Genomic DNA, 21,050 nt, shown 5'->3' with positions numbered 1-21,050 from the left:
CTCAGCTTCCCCTTGAAATTTTTGTGCCTGGAGTCATACAACAGTGCCCAATCTCCTGGCTGGAACTGCTTGTCATTGAGGTGTTGGTCATGCCACACCTTTCTCTGAAGTTGAACCACTTCTGAGTGAAGGAGGGCCTACATCCGGTGCTCGTCCAGTCCATTCAGCTGCAATAACCTTTTTTGTTGTGCATGGCTGAGATCCAGGTCTAGTTGAGCTGCCATCCTCAAAGTGTTGTATTCAAATTCAATGGACAGCAAAGCTTTCTTCCCATAGACCAGCTCATAAGGTGTGAAGCCGGTGGTGGTCTTCCAGGTGGTGTTGTAAGCCCATGTGGCCTCAACCAGGCGATCTGCCCAATCTTTCCTACTGCTGCTCACCACCTTAGTCAAAACCCCTTCCAATGCTCTGTTGGTGACTTCCACTTGCCCATTTGCATGTGGATGATAGGGGGTGGAAGTCCTATGCTTGATTTTGTGATGAGCTAGTAGGTCTTCAATTAAGTTGGATGTGAACTGGCTCCCTTGATCGGTGACCAGCTCTCTTGGGTAGCCAAATTTGTAGAAGATGTTCTCCCTTAAGAACTCAGCCACCTTTCCTTCTGTTGCTGCCTTGATTGCTTTATTCTCTGCCCGCTTTGTCAAGTAGTTAGTGCACACAATGATGTAAGACCTTTGCCTCGAAGGAGGGTTGATTGGACCCACAAAGTCCATACCCCACTTCTCAAATGGCTCAAGAGTCACTTGAGGTTGGAGAGGCATCTCATCCCTTTGAGTCGGTTTCCCCATTCTTTGGCATCGGTCACATTGGCTGATATACCTTCTGACATCTTGATGAAGTGTGGGCCAATAGTAGCCTGCCTGTAGGATTTTGAAGGCAGTCCTCTTTGCTGCAAAATGTCCTCCACAAGGCCCATCATGACAGGTGAGGAGGATATCAAAGACTTCCTCCTCCCTTACACAACGCCTTAAGATCTGATCAGGGCCAAGCTTGAACAGATTGCCCCCGATCCAAGTAAATGAGGCACTTTTTCTGATGATTCTGCTCTTCTCTCTTGAAGATAGGTGCGGAGGGAACTGTGCTGAAACAAGGTAGTTTGCTATATCAGCAAACCATGGAGAGAGTACTGAGATAGCAAACAGATGTTCATCGGGCATCTGGTCATCCACTGTTCCATCCTCATCTGCAGACAAATCCAATCTAGATAAAAAGTCAGCAACAACATTTTCTTTACCTGGTTTGTAAACAATGGTCAAATCAAACTGCTGCAACAAAAGTAACCATCTAATAATACGAGCATTCACATCTGGTTTATTCATTAAACATCTAATTGCAGTGTGATCCGTATGTACAAAGGTTTGATAGCCAGTAATATAATGTCGGAACTTGTTTAGTGCATGGACCACAGCCAAGAATTCTTTCTCGGTTACAGTGTAATTCAGTTCGGCTTTGGATAAGTTTTTGCTAACAAAGTAAATGGCATATGGAAGTTTTTGTTCAACTTTTCCTAAAGCTGCCCCTATGGCTTTGTTCGAGGCATCAGTGTGGATGTGGAAAGGTAGGGCCCAGTTTGGACCTCTCAAGATTGGGGTTGACACCAACTTGTCCTTTAATTCATTCAAAGCCTTCTAAAAATTGTCAGTCCATTTAAACTCCACATCTTTTGCCAACAGGCCAAACAATGGCGAGGCTAGCTTGCTGAAGTCTTTAATGAATCTCCTGTAATACCCTGCTAATCCTAAGAAACTCCGAACATCCCTTACCTTTTGGGGAGGTGGAACCTTCTTGATGAGAGCAATTTTGTTAGGATCCACTTGTAACCCTTGGCAAGAAATGGTATGGCCTAGCACGGTCCCTTCAGTCATCAGGAGTTCACATTTTTCAGGACTAAGGGACAGGTTCATCTCAATGCACTTGGTTAGGACTTTTCCCAGATTGGACAATGCCTCCTAGAAATTGGACCCATAAGGAGTGAAGTCATTCATATAGATTTCCACCGCATCATGGACCATCTCCGAGAAGATGCTCAAGACATCTCTTTGGAAGGTAGCAGGAGCATTGCATAGCCCAAAGGAAAGAACTCAGTAGGCAAAGGTACCCCAAGGACAAGTGAAGGTGGTCTTATCTTGGTCTTCCGGGCTGATTTGGATTTGGTTGTACCCGCTAAACCCATCCAGGAAAGAGAAGAACTTCTTTCCTGCCAGTCCATCCAACACTTGATCTATGAAAGGTAGAGGGAAATGGTCTTTCTTGGTAGCTTTGTTCAGTTCTCGGTAGTTCACACAGATTCTCCACTTCCCATTTTTCTTGGGAACCAACACCAGAGGGGACACCCATTCACTATCTGAGATGGGGTAAATGAATCCGGCATCCAACAGTTTTTGCAATTCTTCCTTGACAATGTCCTTAAGTGCTGGATTCATTCTCCTCTGAGGTTGCCTAACCGGTTTACAGTCCTCTTTGATGTATATGTGATGGGTACAGACCGAAGGATGGACTCCTTTCATCTTCTTATAGCTCCAAGCAAAAGCATCTAGATGACTGGCCAACAGGCTACACAGCTCCTTTTCCTGAGAAGGAGATAGGGAGGAGCTGATCTTTAACGTTCTCTCAGGGCCGAACTCCACATTCTTGACTCTGGGAGTGACAGGGTTGGTGGCACAAAGGTCCACTAAGGTGCTGGCTTGGGCATCCTCCACCAATTTCTCTAAGGATAGTGCACTGGGAGGTGGATTCTGGATCAAGGTCTCAATCAAGTCATCCTCGGTTGGGGGGTCTCTTTTAGTGGTGTCTAGGGTGCACAAAGGTGCTGAGTACACCTCATCCTCTTCTCCTTCCTCCAACCATAGTGGTAAGTCATGCTCTAAGGAGGGTTGGGCAGGAGGGTATAGGACTAGCTTCTTGGACATAGGACCATTTTTGATGGTCATGTTTCCTGCACGGCAACTTATGTAAGCATCTGCAGTGGCTAACCAAGGCCTTCCCAAAATAAGAAGATATCCAGTAAGCTTTGCCTTGGGTTGCAGAACCAAGAAATCTGCAGGGTATTCCCAAGAGTCGACAGAGACCAAGACATCCTCCACAATCCCTTCGGGAGTCACGGTGGAGCGATCTGCTAGTTGCAGGACTGTCGAGGTCTTCCTCAAGGAACCCTGAAGATTGAGTTTGAGCATGGTATCCCTGGTCATCACATTAATGGCAGCCCCCAGATCAATCAAGGTGTGAGGTATGATGGTGCCATTGATGTGGACATCTACTACAGGACTCCCAGGATCTAGGTACTTTGGGCAGATGACTTGTCCTAACATAAGGTCAGACAATTGTCCTAAGACATTGATGGTTGAAGCATCTCTCTTTCGCCTGCCTGGGTGTTTGAAACACTTTTCCTTAACCAGTTTGTTGTATATTGGCACATCCTTGATGGCTTGGAGAAGTGGTATTTTCACACACAACTGCTTGAGCTCTCCCAGAAGCTCATCCTCCTCTAGGTTGGGTTGTGTGGTGGCTGTTAGTCTCTCAGGAAAGGGTGGAATAGCCTTTGGTTCACTTTCCTGTTTGTCTTCCTCGTCCTCTGGGGGAGGAGGTTGGCGATCCGGAAGAGTCTTTCCAGATCGAAGATTGATCTCCTAGATCTCCACAGCATAGGTAGGGCATGATGTTTCCCCAGTATACACCTGCTGGGCTTGTCTATTGTTGGGGTTCGGGTTCGGTTGAGCAGGCATTTGAGGTTGCCTTGGAGGAGCAGGAGGTAATGGTTGAGGTTGAACTGGTGGTGGAGGAAAAATGGCGGGAGGAGTGTTGTACTGGGGCATCCACCCCGACTAAGGTGCATTCCACTGAGGCTGTGGCTGGGCATGTGAGTGATATGAATGAGTAGTGGGCTGAGTAGGGTACTGAGGTGGATAAGACCATGGAGGAGGCATAGACCAGGAAGGATGAGCAGGGGGACCCTAGGAAGGCATAAGAGTAGATTGGTTGGGGCTGTAATAAGTTTGGGGTGCCCCTTGCATCCCCTGCTGGTAAGGTCTAGGTCCTTGTGGCCTCCTTTGGTTGAGGAAATAGAGAGGTTCAGTGGGGGCTTCTGTCCCTTGGTACATGGCTTTAAGCCCAGGTAAGGTTGGACATTGATTTGTGGGATGGTCCTCCTCACAAATGAAGCACACTTCAACCGAATGCAATGGCCATTCGTTCTTATGGTGTCTCCTTGTACATCTAGGGCAGAAGATAGCCAAGGCCCTCTCAGCTTCTTCCTTCTTCTGCTGGATCCTAAATGTGTCAAGTTGCATGCCAATGGTCTGTCTCACCTCACTCTTGAGATCTTCTAATTGATTTGCAAACTCATGCTTGGAGAAAGGAATACCAGCTGAGAGGAGGTTTCCTCTACCTCGTTTCCGGGCTGCCCTAGAGTGGTTCCTAAACACAGTCTTGATGTCCTCATAAGGCAGTTGGTAAATATCTCCTCCAACTAACATGTGAATGGTATCTAAGAGGTCTTCAGGGACTCCTCGGAGCAGGACCAACTTGAGGGATTCAGGGTCAAGTGTGCACCTAGCCCGCTTATAGCTAAGTTGGAACCTCTCCTCATAATCCTCTAAGGACTCATCATTTCCCATGGTCATCCGAAAGATTTCTCCCTTGGTTTCCTTGGACCTACAGTAGTCCCGGTACTTGGTATTGAAAGCTTGCTGCATCTGAGCCCAAGTGGTGATACTATTCCCAGGTAATCCCATGAACCAGCGTAATGCTGCATCCTTAAGAGTTGAAGGGAAGAGTTTCAGCTTCTGCTCATCTTCAGTATAGTCATAGGTTCGACAAAGGATAGCAAACTCAAACAGGAAGGTATCAAGATCTTCAGTAGTCAGTCCATGGAAGTGAGGTAAAGCGGAGGGGCTAATGTTCTTCATTTTCATGTCTCCATTGGTTTCTCGGATGGGGAAGGCACCTTCTATCCTCTCATCTTCTCCTCTATTGTCAGCCATAGCTTCAGATGGGATGGTCTCTAATTCTTCTTCTGCTATAGGATCTTCGTATATCTCAGGAGGTTCCCCTATAGGTTCTTCTGGATCACTGTCACCGAAGAAGAGAGAAGGGTGACTCAGTGATGTGGTGGGGGTGTTGGGTAAGAATTTGCCTGTTTTATCTCGATTCCTACGAGGCATGAAATGGAAAGACTTTTTTGATTGCTTTTGTTTTTTTTTCTTTGGTACCTGCAAAACTGAAACAGATTGATCTACAACTAACTATCTTGCTGAAATAAGAATGCAGTATTGAAATGAAAGCAGGAAAGAACTAATCTACTTTGCTCAAATGGAATTGCAGGAATGGAAATGCTAGTCTACGCTTGCAGAATTGAAATGCTAATCTATGCTTGCAAAATTGAAATTGCGGAATTGAAATGCTAATCTATGAAAGTAAGAAATGTCTATGCTACTTTTGCAAAATGGAAATGAAATAAACTACTTGACAGAAGGCGAGAGTAGGAAAATAGAAGAAAAGCAACAATTACTAATACTCTGACGCTTCCCCGGCAACGGCGCCAAAAATATGGTGGGCTCCAGTATTGTAGCAATAATGCTACAACTCCTGGAGCTTCCTTCTCTAATTTTATCAACCCGGTAGTTCGCAACAAACTTGGAAGCGACGGTGCTGTATGCACAAGTACTAGCTCTTGTCGCAGCTATCACTTGGTCAGCTGGCACAAGTCCGCTAGGGCTCAAGCCAACTTCTATATGTTCTCAGAAGAAGCTTTTTAAGTGATGAACGAGAGCTATCTCAAAAGAAATTAACCTACTTTGCAAGAATGAACTGAAAGCCAACAAAACATGGAAACCCTAGTAAACCCTAATCTGACCAGCTTAATCCTTACGATGCAATGGTGGGAATGCAACTCCTAAAAATGATGCCATTACTTCTAGTGAGATGAGATGCATGAGTTTAAACTACTTCCATTGAAGAGAACATGTTTTTGTATTTTTGCTCAAGTGGTTGGAGTTATTATGTTTGTGCTTCTTACTGGGTCTTGATTGTGCAGGGGTAGTTCAAGGGGAGGAAGGCTTGGGAAAGGTCAGGAGGACTCTGAGAGGTTCCAGGGGATCCCTAACATCATTCTACAGAAGTTCACAGCGTTCAGGTGCCTGGCAATCGTGTTTGCAAGCTTCTACAGGATGTCTGCAGGGGATCCTACAGGAAGCTCGAGATTTCTACAGGAAGTCTGCTAACTTCTACAGGATGTTCTGCAGTTGGAGTTTTGGGTGATGGAGGAGTGAATGAGTTGTATGGGTGGATAGGTAGGATGAGAGGGGAGCTTGTGATGGCTTATGGACAGAGAGATGATATGGAGAGGGGGTGTGTAAAGCTGGTTGGTCGATAGAAGGGTAGAGGCAGTGGAAGGCCGAAAAGATAAAACAACGTGGATAATAGAAGAGTTGGTGGGCAAAGGATCTAGCTGGGAGATAAGGAGATGGCTTAGGCACGGCTGAGAAGGATAAGGAAGTGATAGAGTGGTGTTGCGCAGTGTAAATGAAACAAATCACCTCTGTCTTGCACAAAACCGAGAATTCATCAACCTATTCTAACTGTTTTATTAAAAACACAGAACAATGATGTAAGTTAAGAGAGAAATCGTGCATGTTGCTGAAACAAGGGGGTTATTGCTCAAGATCTAAATGCATGGACACTTCTACCATTGGAAATATGACTTTAAAGCTTGCATGAACATGTAAAACTGTGTTTTTCGGTGGTTGGCACGGTCTACACTCCCAATCTCTAAACAGAGGTGGAAGTGAGTGTACGATCAACCTTTTCTTGGAGCTCTGGTGAATTCTAATCCTCCTACTCTAATCTAAACTGTTGAAAGCACTTTATCCATAAAACTAACCTACTTAATCACATCAAGAAATTCGAATCAGCAGACTGTGTTTTCCAAATGCATGTCAAGGCAAAGAAATGAAATGCTGAAAAGAAAGACAAGTAACAATACAAAGAAAGGAGGCCTATTGCTCTCAGGTTGGGCCCAAACCTGAGAGCTATAGCTCCTCTAAGAACTCAGAATTGAACCCAAATCTGCCTGCCTTTTATTAAAAGATCATAATCATAAGTCTAACAACATGCCAAGAATGGCTTACAAAGAGCAAAACAGAGCTATATCTCGTGATTCAAAATCTGCAGCAAAGGTTAAAAAGTTCCCATCGAAGGCTACAGCCTCAATATTTATACATTATGAGGGCCAAGCTGACCTCCTAAATTAGTGGGGCTTGGCTGTCCAACTAAAAGTAAACTGTTGTTCCTGTAGAATCCATTGGTTGCCTTCTAGCTCGGTGGTGATAGCTGTTGGAGCTCGGAGTTGGGGTGGAGATCACGAGGAAGGTCATTCAAGGCTGTGGACAACCTTCCTACAAACCCGCAATGCCACCTTGGCTGTCTCCTTGCCTCCATCTACGTGGTTTTTGCTCCATTTAATGTCAAAAAACCTGAAATAAACATGTATTAGCCACATAGGCATAATGACTGCCCTCCTTCCTACAAATAACATGAATATACTAAGAAATGATGCATAAGTGATAAAAAATGAAGGGTTGAGCAAGGTAAGTAGGCCAAATGAGCCCAAAATGTTACCAAAATTTGGGGCTCATCAATGACACTCTTTCCCTCAGACTTGGGTAAACCTGTGATAAAATCCATTGAAACCTCCTCCCAACGTTGGCTTGGAATGGATAAAGGTTGTAATAGACCCGGTGTCTTAATTGTTTCAACTTTATTTTGTTGGCAAACCAAACATTCCGCCACAAACTTTTGAATATCTGATTTAAGGCCATCCCAAAAAAATTCCTTCTTAACCCTGTGGTAAGTTGTTAAAAATCCTGAGTGCCCTCCTAAGGGAGAAGTGTGCAATTCCATAAGAATCTTTTGTTTTAGCTGGGAATTCTTACAGAGGTATAAGAGATCTTTGTACCATAATGAATCATTTTTCCAGCTAAATGTATCAGAAGTACTGGAATCTTGTTGTAGCTTTCGAATAAGTGCCCACACTTCTTCGTCATTCTTCCATTCCTCCTTTGCTTCGTTTATCCAATCCAGTTGGATAATAGAAATGGCACACAACAATGCTTCCATATCCTCATCCTTTCTTGAGAGTGCATCTGCCACCACATTTTGCTTCCCTTTTTTGTAGATGATTTCAAAGTCATAACCCAACATCTTTGTGACCCACTTTTGTTGCTCTTCAGAGGATAATCTTTGTTCTAAAAAGTATTTAAGGCTATCATGATCCGTTTTTACCTTGAAGTGTCTTCCCATTAGGTAGGGTCGTCATTTCTTAAGTGCATGGAGTATTACCAACATTTCCTTCTCATAAATAGCTTTGCTTAAAAACTTTCCCTTGATTGGACGACTTTCAAAAGCAATGGGTCTTTCATCTTGCATTAGAACATCACCAATTCCATTTCCTGAAGCATCACATTCCACAATAAAGGTTTTTGTGAAGTCCGGTGTAGCTAAGACCGGTGCTTGGCACATTGCCTCTTTAAGATGTTTAAAGGCCTTTGTTGCTTCCGGAGTCCATGAAAATGAATCTTTCTTCAATAATGTTGTTAGAGGTGCTGCTATTCTCCCATAATTCTTAACGAACTTGCGATAATACCCTGTCAACCCAAGAAATCCTCGCAGATGCTTTATGGATGTGGGGATTTTCCATTCCTTAATGGCTTTAATTTTCCTAGGGTCTACCTTAACTCCTTCATGAGATACAATATGACCCAAATATTCCACCTCCTGGACTCCAAAGAAACATTTGGATCTTTTTGCATATAATTGTTTCTCCTCCAATAGTTGTAGCACCTTGTCAACATGTTCAACATGATCCTTCCAAGACTTGTTGTAGATTAGTATATCATCAAAAAATACCAACACAAATTTTCTAAGGAATGGTTTGAAAATTGAATTCATCAAACCTTGAAATGTTGAAGGTGCATTGGTAAGGCCAAAGGGCATGACCAAAAATTCATAATGACCCTCATGAGTTCTAAATGCCGTTTCTGGAATGTCTTCAATCTTCATTCTGATTTGATGATATCCCGAATGAAGATCCAACTTGGTGAAGTAAATTGATTCATGCAATTCATCCAGTAATTCATCAATGACAGGAATGGGGAACTTATCTTTAATAGTGAGCTTGTTGAGCTCCCTATAATCTGGACACATGTGCCATGATCCATCCTTCTTGTGCACCAATACTACTGGAGCTGAGAAAGAACTTTGACTCGGTTGAATTATACCAGCCTCTAGCATTTCTGCAACCATACGTTCAATTTCACTTTTTTGGACATATGGATATCTGTACGGCCTGATGTTTGGAGGAACACTTCCTGGAATCAGATGAATAGCATGATCATGATCACGCATAGGTGGGAGACCTTTGGGAGTCTCAAATACCTTAGAATGATTGTCCAGGACTTTTTGGAGATCTGGAGAAATAGATGATTCCAATGTGGAAACATCTAGCGAACATAATTGTGCAATTACACCTCTTTGCTCCTTTTTTAGAAGTTTTGTCATGCCATTAGAGCTGATTATCTTTCCTGGTTTCCCTGCAATACCCCTCAATTCAAATTCCTTTCCTTCTGTTAGTGTCAGTCTTTCCAGCCTTCCTACAGTGATCAAATGTGCTCTTACAAAGTGATTTTGAAGTGTCAAGGTCAAATTTTGTCATTTCAGTGAATCTTCAAGCAAAATTTGGTCACTAGGCATTAGGTCTAGGGTTTGCCCAAATGTCAGTCCATGTCACCATTCAGCTGAGTTTATCATCATTTGTAGGGTTTTCATTATCATGTCAGTGTCTAATGAGTCATTTTACACCTTGTTCATGCTTCATGTTGCGCCCAGGCAAGGTCATTTCCCTCTCCTAGGGTTTTGAAGGCAATTTCTCTTGGATGGTCAAATCACCGGCAAAACTTGTTTCCTGATGTTCATACACCTTCCCCATCCTTAAAGTACCTTATCAAACACTTCCCATCCCTTAGATCCGCCAAATTCCTCATTTTTGCACAAACCCTAGTTTCTAGCTACAACTTGCCAATTTTCTAGGTTTGGCCTGTGTTTTGTCCTTTTCGACCCCTTCCCCTCACTCAATCTCTGAGATTCCACTTTCCCCTGTTTCCTAACATCCCTCCCCACTCCCAAAAAATTCCCCAAGAATTTAGAAGCCCTCTATCCCCTTCATTTCGCTCCATTTCGACAAAATCCCTTGTTTCACACATCGGGACAAGTTTCACTCAAAAGCTGTTTCTGAGCAATCAAAGATGAATTTTGAAAAACTGAGAGAGGTTTTTGTCCACAACATGACAAGGAAGAAAAACCTCTTTCACTTTTTACACAGGTGTCATGGTTTGAGAGAAATGTCAAAAATACCGGCGAGAACGAAGGTGCTCCAAGGACGGTTGGCCAAAGCACAAAAACGAAGGAAAACGCCCGATCCACTCCAAATTTTGGCCAAAGCCTCTTTGACTGAGCATGGTACTTGATTGGAGACTCCCAACCCAAATTTCAAGAAATTTGGAGAAAATTTTGTCATTTGTGAATTTTTTGTGCAATTTTACAGGTTTTGGCCGTTGGAGTGGTCTCACCCCGCGCGCGACCACTCGTGGGGACAGCTCAGAATGAGAAAAAATTTACATTTTTGGAATTTTCATGCAAAAATACACTTTCCTATGCATGGGGTCAAGTTTTTATGGAGATTTGGGCCTCCAAAAGCTCAAAATACATGCAAATTTTGACTTTCTGCCCACTTTTTGAGTTGCAGAAAGCTGCCTTGGGAGAAATGACTTTTGAGGGGTCAAATCAACTCCAAATTCAGAAATTCCAGTGGGGTTGGAAAGTAGACTCATAGACCTTTCCAACAAGCTATCTTGCACTTGATTTGGACACCAGGAAGGCCCTCAAACACAGCTGCCAATGTGCGCGACCACTCCAAGGGAGGGGCGCGACCACTCAGGGAAATTTTGCCAGTTTGACCATTTCGGCCTGCAAAACTCAGTTTTTACTATGGTTGACTTCTAATGCTTGTAAATAATGGATTTTTGGATAATTTTCATGGCACATGGATACATTTACTCTCCTTTAACACTTCTAGAAGTTTCCTTGATGTAAATAGTGAATATTAAATGCATGGATGGGTTACCTAAGTTTTAGAGGCAAGTTGTTTTGACTGCCTATTATCTAGTGCTTAGTTTAGAATTAGTTCAAACTGCTCCTATGAAGCTGAGCTCGACCCCTAGAGGTGGGGAAAGGAGTTAGATGATCTATATTATGCCTTCTCTTACTCATTTTCATGGTTGGACTCTTGAGGGAGAAGCTCTATTGTATATTTTATTTGTATCTCTACAATTTGAGGAAAAGGAAGGCCAGGGTTTTGCAGACATCATTGTGGATTCTTGTGGATTATTGTGTTGATGGTGTGTTTCCTACTTGTCATTGTAAGTGTGTTTATGCGTTCCATCTCTTATTCTATTGCTGCCAATTAAACAAAAGAAGTGATAAAGTTTGAATTCATGCATGCCATGCTCAGCTTTCAATTTTGTTTAATATTTATGTTTTCCACTGTCTAAAGAGGATTCAAAGTCATTGTTTGCCCTCTTTAGCTCCCTCTCTTTCTTCCTTGATCATCCATCTCAACTTAAGGCATCAGCACAAACTCCTTCCTTGCCCCAAAGACCCACCTACAAAAAACTGAGCTCAATCCCCACACCCTGAATTGCACTCCCTCCAATTGCCACCAAAAACCCCAAAAACTTTAAATCAACCCTCCTTATCAGTTTACTAGCCTAATATCAGTGTTCCTAATTGGGTCAGCTCATCCTATTGAAAGATCTACCGAGTTTGACCGGAGAGAGCCTTCTCATGCCCCGTAGGGCTAGCTACGAGGTGAAATGGTTTGATGTTGCCTTGAAGGTTTACCTTCCTCAGCCTAGGGTGAAATCTCAAGCGCTAACACCTTCCATAGAAAATTTCATGAAAATTTCTTGAAAATTAAAAGCTATTGTACCCAAGGATTGTAGCCATTGGACTCCTAGTACAACATCAGCACCTCCCATTGGAATGGAAAGCATTGGGCTAGTCAATACATATTCTCCCATGGATAGCTTGATATTATGGCACTTTCCAGAACAATTTATTGTTCCTCCATTTTCAATCATCACTTGACACTCTGGTGCTGGATATAGGAAGCAATTCAATTCTTTTGCTACCCTACAATGAATAAAATTGTGGGTGCTTCCTGAATCAATCAACACTATTACCTTTTTCTTCTTGATTTGTCCTTCTATCTTGATGGTTTGAGGAGTGGTAATTCCCGCCAATGCATTACAAGATATGGTCGGATTTATTTGTTCTTCATCTAGGCTTTGTTCCTGGAATATATCCTCTTCTTTTGACCTTTCTTGCTCCTTTTCTTCTTCCTCTTCACAATCTATGTAGAATAATTTCTTCTCACCACACTTATGACCCTTTGTGTATTTGCTATCACAATTGTAACAAAGCCCTTTTGCTCTTTTTTCTTCCAATTGTTGTGGTGTCAACCTTGTAGGTTGTGGAAGACTATGGGCAACAACACTTCCGTCTTTATAGTTGTGAACGGTATGCTTCCTAGTTGCCATAATTTTGCTTTCCATTTTTCTTGCTAACCTGAATGCCTTCTCTAATGAATCAGGTTCCCAAAGGCGCACATCATGTTGGGTATTATCCTTTAAAGACCCTATGAACACATCAATCCTATGCTCCTCTGGAATATCTTTTACCCTTATGTTCAATTTTTGGAACTCCTCAATGTGCTCCATTATTGAACCCTTTTGTTTGAGACTTATCAATTGGCTAAAAAAAGTGTTGCCTTTTGTATCCTCATAATGTGCTATCAATTCTTCCGTAAAAATTGCCCAAGTGATAAATTGTTTACGAGAACAAAGCCATTGATACCATACAAATTGATTTGGTTCCAAATATAAAGTTTCCATACGTACCTTTTGTGTGTTTTGCACATTATTGAGATCGAAGAATTGCTCCATCTGTAATATCCATGTGGCGGGATCCTTGCCATCAAACTTCCTCATATCGATTTTTGGAACATGGTGAGTCTTCGATCCAACATTAGAGTCTATGGAATCATGATTAACATTTCTTTTGTTCTCATCATGAGTTTCCTTTAGTACCCTTTCACCCTTAGTGACCATTTCTTGTAGCAACTTATTCATATTTATCTTCAATTCTTCCATCTTATCATCCATGCCATCAATTTTAGCGTCCATGCCATTCACCTGAGCTTCCATGCCCTTTATCTTAGATTCCACGCCATTTATCTTAGCATCTGTTAGCTTTTGTGAGCGTGACATTTGTTGCACTTGTTCTTGTAATTTTGATATATCATGTAGCATTTCTTCCTCTTATTCATGAGTCATGCTAGAGCTTTCAGGTTCCTTATTAGGTGTTTGCATTTTCTTTCCTCGGGGCATCAGTTATCGATAATAATGCTTTACTATGCCCTTTGAATTCCTTCAAACCAAGCTTATGCAAAAATTAAAAAAAAACTACACACCTTTTTTTTCCTTTGTACAAGCCTGATATTGAATCTGATGTATCTCTGTAATTTCGAATCATCCAGTTCTGAAATTGTGACCTGTAGTAGCCTTCTATGTCCTATTTCCAATGCCACTAGTCTGATCCAAATTGGATTCTCCAAGAAAGAGTTATGCACAATCTCCCGCAGTGACCTGATTATAGACTAGTTCAGTAGAGCGAACTTGTATGAAGTGCCATGTGTCACTGTTTCAACCTTTGACTCTGAAAAATATATAAACGAAAACTACAGTCCGTCCTCTTTCTGTACCTTCTTACGAAATTTCAATCCGATGCTCAGAAAGAAAGTTATGACGATTTTCCCCAGGTCACCTGTTTTGAGTGTAATTCAGGAGTCTGCAAAAAGACCAACTTCCTCAGATCATATTTCCGAAAATATCGTGCGAAAATATCTGAAATTCGGACCCAAGGTTCAGCGCGATTTCTTTGCAAATGGGTTTTTTTTGCGACTTCTGAAATGTCACAGAAAAAAAGTTATAGCGAAAATTCCACGATGACCTGTTTGGAGCAGCGAAACCCTAGAATCGAAAGCTCTGATACCAAATGTTATGAAACCAGCTCAAGAAAAGATAGAAAAGAGAGATCAACGCCTTAGAATTCAGCCTCTTCGAGGGGGAAACCTCCTTTACATTACATAAATGAACAATTCTTGGATGATACAAATGACAAAACCTCCTTTCTATATATAGGAGTCTAAGGAGTCACAATATAATCCAGCCGACCTAACAATAATAATATAAAGCCACAAAAATAACAATAGAGGGATTCTATGGGGCACAGAAATAACAATATGGGGGTAATAGGGGCACAACAATATAAATAAGGGGTATAACTACAATAGTAATTTGGTAATTACTAGTATTATAGGGACCCAACAAGATATGCCAACCAAATCCTCCACGATCTTCTTCTTAGGAATTGGATAAGATATGCCAACCAAATCCTCCATGATTTTCTCCTTAGGAATAGGATAAGATATGCCAACCAAATTCTCCATGATTTTCTCCTTAGGAATAGGCTTGCATAATTATCTCCTTAATATGGTGGAGGAGATATTAATTCTTCACATATTTCCTACACATCACAAAACTCACATATTCTTGAGATATATATAAAAATATGTATATTTTCTAATATTTAATCATAAATTCACTTGTAATACAAAAATGAATCAAATGAAAAATAAGAAGGTGAAACCCAAATGTATTTATGAAAATGATATGATAAAAGGTTAATGGGATGATGAAATGTAAGGAATAGTGAAGAAAAAGGTGGATGAAAATATGACATGTCTGAGTCCCAACAAAGATCAAGAAGACTTGACTAGAAAAATCTCTCGTAATGATATGAAGACTCTGATGGAAAAGATGTAGACCCTTGATAATGGATATCTTTGGGAGATGTGTCAACATGAATCCAGGATGCTGATACCTACAAAAATATGTCATGATGAAGAGCCACCTATTAAGGTACAATTTTATTTAATGATATATTTGATTTATTGAATAATATCTGGATAAGTTCATGCAGGGCTAGTTACAAGTACAACTATCATTCATGTGATGAATGGAAGAAGCATGATGGGAAAGAAGTAGTTATATGATGAAGGTACCAAATATGAAGAAGGCCACTTTCCATGACGAAAGGAATGACATGACGAACTAAGGAGGAAAGTAATCGATGACAGTTGCCCTACAAGAAAGAAGTTCAACTAACTTTCATGACATCAAGGAGAAAAGTTGAGCAAGCAATTGAAGGACCCATGAAGAAGAAGTTAATGATGTATATAAGAGTCCCTAGCTAAGAGGGAGATCTAGAAGGTCTCTGATTAAGAGGGAGCTTGGATTAGATCACCCATGATTAAAAAGGAGTGACAGATGTGTTTTTCTATTTCATGTGTCAAGCAGTAGACCAGGACTAACATCCATAAGTCCAGGTGAAGGCCATGAATGGAAATGTAGACACATGATAGACACAACATTGTTGTCTTCATTTTATAAGAAATAATGGAATATTGGGTAATCATCTAGCATCTGATACTCTTTGAGGATGTGTAGGGCATCCAAGACAAGAGTAGGCAAGAGGACCGATATTATTTGAGGGTTGTGAATCCAAGACAAGAATAGTCCTAGAAGGTCATACTCAATGAACACCCAAGCGGGTATGTACATTGAGAGACAATGACTAAGGTGTCTATAATTCATTGGTCTTTCCAACATTGTGCTCTAATCTTATGAGAGATAGAGTTGTTAGTCAAGGCCTTGCTATGAACAATGTTGGTTACTATGATGTTATATAGATGGGTTACCAATCTGATTCTTCTTATGAGAAATTATTCATATTGAGAATGACCAAGTACCATTGTAAATACCTCCCTAGTTAAGAGGGAGTGTTAAAGAGAATGTAACTAGGTTCAGTATTTATACATGTAATTTTGATCTTTGTACTTGTCAAGAAAAATAAATATTATTTTTGTAAATTGTAAGAATGAGTTTCTTGCTCATTCCATAGGTATTGGAAAGTCAAGGAGTCAAATACATGTGTAAGGAGCTCTTCTTGAGCCTTCATGTAATGTATATGGGTCAACCAAATGTATAAGAACAACCCTCCAAGACCAACACAATCCTCTTAAAGAAAAGCAAGCAAAACGATGAAAAAGCACAGTCAAGTCGGCCAGCAAAAGAAGTAAAAGGGAGTCATGTCGGCTCACAAGATGAGACACATCGGTTCATAGGTCCATGTCGGCTTGAATACATGGTCAAACACCTATAAATAGGCAGTTGAAGTCACCGCAAAAACATAGAACACAATCTCGCAATTCTCTGAGGAAGCTCAGATGAGAATAGGGTCTACAACCTCGCATGATTTGAAGAAGTATACTCCCGGATGACTACAGTTAGAATACTATCTCGTTACCTCGCAGGAAATCTCAGTCACCTCCTGAGTATATGTTTCGGTGCATTGTTAATACTCCTCGAAGGAAAGAAATGATACAAGTCTCAGCGCTATGACAATGCAGTCACAAGTGACTACACTCTCGACATGAAGGATCTATGTAAAAACTTTGTCTCAGCTTATATATATAATAGACTTAGTCACTATCTTGATGACTACTATCTCTAAGTCTCGGTGCATTCGAAATGAAGAGGATCTCTGTGATCTCTGTATAATGATGTATCAACAACGAAGCTCATAGCTATGATGAGTCTCTGAGCGGAAGTAAAATATTCTTAGTAATGAGTGTCTTCATGATGCAGTGATGATGATGGTCTCAGAGATATGAATAAGAGGATTGGCACCTTGGTATTGGAGTGGCTTGGTTAGTCAAGGGTCATGGTCTTGGTGTTCATCAATTGGAATCTCCATAAGAAGAATTTTGTGTGGGTTTTCCTCTCCAAGAGGGAGAGGTTTTGGACCTGGCAGAATGCCAACATCTTGTGTTCTTGTCTCTTTGTTATGATAGCTATTTAATGATCTAAATAAGACACACTAATGTTAAATAAAATGATATCAAATTAAACATTAATAGTTATCATGTAAAGAAGAATTTCATTAACCTCATGCCCCAGAATCTTCAACATCTCATACTCCTCTGATAATCACTAAGAGGCATTGATGCCTCAACACATTAGCCATAGTTTCATCCATTAGGTCATAAATACATTGTTCATTCATTTACAAGTAAAAAATGATGAGAACCATAGATAGCCACTGTCATAATACATGTTCATAACCAGCATAATAGCAACATAAATACCAAGGAAACAATAGCCATATAATCCACATATAAACTAGTATAATACGCATGAATTAACAAAAATAAATAACCTCGTATTAATGATGCAAAGGCCAACCAGGTCCAGGACTTCCATGAACCACCCGAATGTAGACATGACTAAACCAAATATCTCTTCAGCCAGTCACCCATGTGCCATATTCGAAGCATGAATGTGGGATCTCATAAAACACATCAATCAAAACCATCAAAGGCTTCCAGAGGCCAAACCACCTTTACCATCAAACAGTGATTCCACCTCACGGTTAGACATCACAAACCATCACTAGATTGGTCTCTACCCAAGCTTTTCAAGACTCCAAAGCGTTTGTTCCAACCAAGGCTTCCAGGACTAATAACTCAACCCACATTTGTCGTCGGTCTTCTAGGGCGTTTGTCTAACCAAAGCTTCCAGTGCTAGTAACTCAACCCACCAAGGGCTTCCAGAGCATTCGTCCAACCAAGGCTTCCAGGACTAGTAAATCAACCCAAGCTGTTACAGGGCTTCCAGAGCATTTGTCCAACCAGGGCTTCCAGGAACTAGTAACTCAACCCAAGCTAAAGGAAACATGAGAACTAACTAGAAAACTAAATGAATGAACCCATGACACCATGGCTATCCAGGAAATTGTAAGGCTAGGCAAATCCACTATCAATCAAAGAAATCTTCCATGCCAATGACAGACCATGACCAATAAACTGTAGAATTCCTGCAGAAACTCCGATAGATCTAGAATTCTAGTTAAATTAAACACAAGTAATTTGTTGATATTCAAGAGAGGAGAGAAATAATTTGCTCCATAAAATCAATGTATTAAATTAATGAACAATAGTAATACATGAGCAACCAAACCTCTAATCCCAAAGGGAGGTGGTTATATAGAAATTGCCGAATCTAGAAAACTAGGAAAAAACTAGAAAAGGCTAAGAAAAGCTAAAGGGAGGCCTAAAATAGCAACAATGACTCAAGACAACCTATGCCAACTATCAACCATGAGGAAAGCATGATGAGGGGCGCATTTCCCAAGGAAGGAAATTTTAAAACATGCTAAAATGGTCTAGGGGACCAAATCCCTTGATTTAAGGGGGAATCTTCATGTGGGGCGCCAATCCTCAAATAACTCAAGTGGATGAGGTGTGGTTAGGTGTGAACATGCACTTAGATGTCTAAATGGTTTAGGAAAGTGGTTGGACCAATATTTCCATAATATTAAGCCTTTAAAGGCAAAAAACAAGGAAAAGTTGGTCCACTGAGCTAGTTTACCAAAAACCAAGTGTGAACATGATTTTTAGTGCATGTGGCTAAGTCAAGGATACTTAGGCTAAAAAATAAATGTAGATGTTAGGATTATATTCCAACACCCCCTATTCATCCTAACTCACTTATCTAAATTGAGTCCTGACCAAGATGCCATGTTAGGTACTCAGGTACAATAAATAAAAGATCCTCATAAAATGAAGAAAGAGGGAAAACCTCGTGGGAAACCCCCCCCCCGCCCCGCAAAAAAGAGGAAAAAAGGGCTAAGTGGCCAGAAGGGCCTACTCAGCTGTCTCCACCACTCCAAGCATAGCTCTCAATTCTAAAAATTTCTTTTCAATGAAAGACTTGGTGAAGATGTCTGCAACCTGCTGCTCAGTGGGGCAGTACTGCAGTGATATGACTCGGTCACGGATCAGCTCACAGATGTAATGCATGTGAATCTTGATGTGCTTGGTCCTCTGCCTCTGAACTGGATCAATCGATATCTGAATGGACCCCTGATTGTCACAAAATATGACAGTCGGAAGTGGATACTGAATACCAAACTTAGAGAGAAGCCCCTGCAACCAAATAGCCTGTGTAGTTGCATTCACTACACCTCTATACTCTGCCTCGACTGTAGATAAATCAATCATGGATTGCTTCTTGCTAGACCAGCAAAAAGGCCCTAAACCAAAGCTGAAAACATAACCAGAGGTGGACTTGCGGTCTGTACCATCGCCAGCCCAATCAGAATCTGTGTACCCAATTAGTGAAAGTGGGTAATCTGCAGCATAAAAGATACCAAAACTAGAAGTACCTTTCACATATCTAAGGATTCTCTTTGCAGCTTTCCAATGAATCTCATGGGGCTCCTACATATATCTGGAACAAACTCCTACTGCAAAAGATATATCAGGTCAGGTGTGAGTAAGATACAACAAACTCCAAACCAACTATTTATACAGTGTACTGTCCACCAAAGGTGTAGTACTCGCATCCTCAAATCTGATCCCAGAAATAAAGGGAGATGTTGCTGGCTTGGATTCTGACATCTAAAAGTGGACAAGTAGATCTGATGCATACTTATATTGTGCCATCTTGATCCTTGAAGTAGACTGAGAAACTTCGAGACCGAGAAAGTAGTGCAAGAGTCCAAAATCTGTCATGGAAAATCGATCGTGCAATGTTGATTTTGTCGAATCAATAGATAGGTAAGGTTCCCTGTCATCAGTAAATCATCTACATAAAGTAATATCAGCAAAAGGGAATCATCATGTTGCAGCAAATAAACATTCAAGTTAGATTTTCATTGAATGAATCCAATGGAAAGCAGGAAAGAATCCATCTTTGCAGACCAGGCTCTGGGAGCCTGTTTTAGGCCATACAAAGATTTATTTAATCTGCAAACGAGGGAAGAGTTCTGAATGTATCCCTGTGGTTGCTCCATATATCTCCTCCTTGAGATCTCCATGAAGAAATGTACTTCTCACATCCATGTGATGAACTTCCCATCTGCGAGAAGCAGCAATGGCTAAAACTAGTCGAATGTCCATTTTTGCAACAGGTACAAATGTTTTTGTGTATTCTATGCCATGTGCCTGTGAGTATCCTTTTGTAACAATTCAAGCTTTTTACTTGCTTATCTCACCATCTACAGCAATCTTTTTTCGATAGATCCATCGGCATCGAACAAGCTTTCTTCCTTTTGGAAGTGGAACCAAGTCCCATGTGTTGTTTTCCATGAGAGCAGAGTACTCTCCATCCATGGCAGCCTCCCAAAGTAAGTTTCCAACAGCCTCAAAGTGTGACTGTGGATCTGAACCAAGTGTCATATAGAAATGTATGGGAATCAATGTTTCGGTGGTAGCTAGGGCTTGAGGAGCACGAAAAAACTGTGATCTAGTCCTTCTCACATCTGCAGGATCACCGACTAGTTCACCCGCATCTTGCAGGGTTTTCTCTACCCAAGTTGGCAGCTGAGTTGGAGAAGTCATGACCTGCTCCTCATCCTCTGAATCAGTCCCAAGAGGCTTCTTTGATGGTTTCTCTGAAGTGCTCTAATAAGTTTCGGACTCCTCCTCATCAGTGGCAACAAGCAGTTCCTCGACAGGGTCTCCTGAAAAATCATGCAATGATTCTTCTTCAAACTTCACACTTCGAGCTACAAGGAACTTTTCAGTGTGACAATCCAGCAATCTATATCCTTTGACACTGTCAGGATATCCAACAAAGATACATTCAACACTTTGAGGCTCCAAAGCCTTCCTCTTATCTGTCGGAATGTGAGCCCATGCTCGTGAACCAAAAATGCGAAAGTGCAACACTTTCTGTTTCTTATCAGTCCAACATTCAAATGGAGTGGTGCCTTTGAGTGCTTTGTGAGGAATGCGGTTCTGAATGTATTCTACACAA

The sequence above is a fragment of the Pinus tabuliformis genome, chromosome Q, assembly GCF_031772625.1.
Source record: "Pinus tabuliformis cultivar Carrire ecotype Pingquan chromosome Q, CPIR1, whole genome shotgun sequence".
Lineage (NCBI taxonomy): Eukaryota > Viridiplantae > Streptophyta > Pinopsida > Pinales > Pinaceae > Pinus > Pinus tabuliformis.
This window is presented reverse-complemented; position numbering follows the sequence as displayed.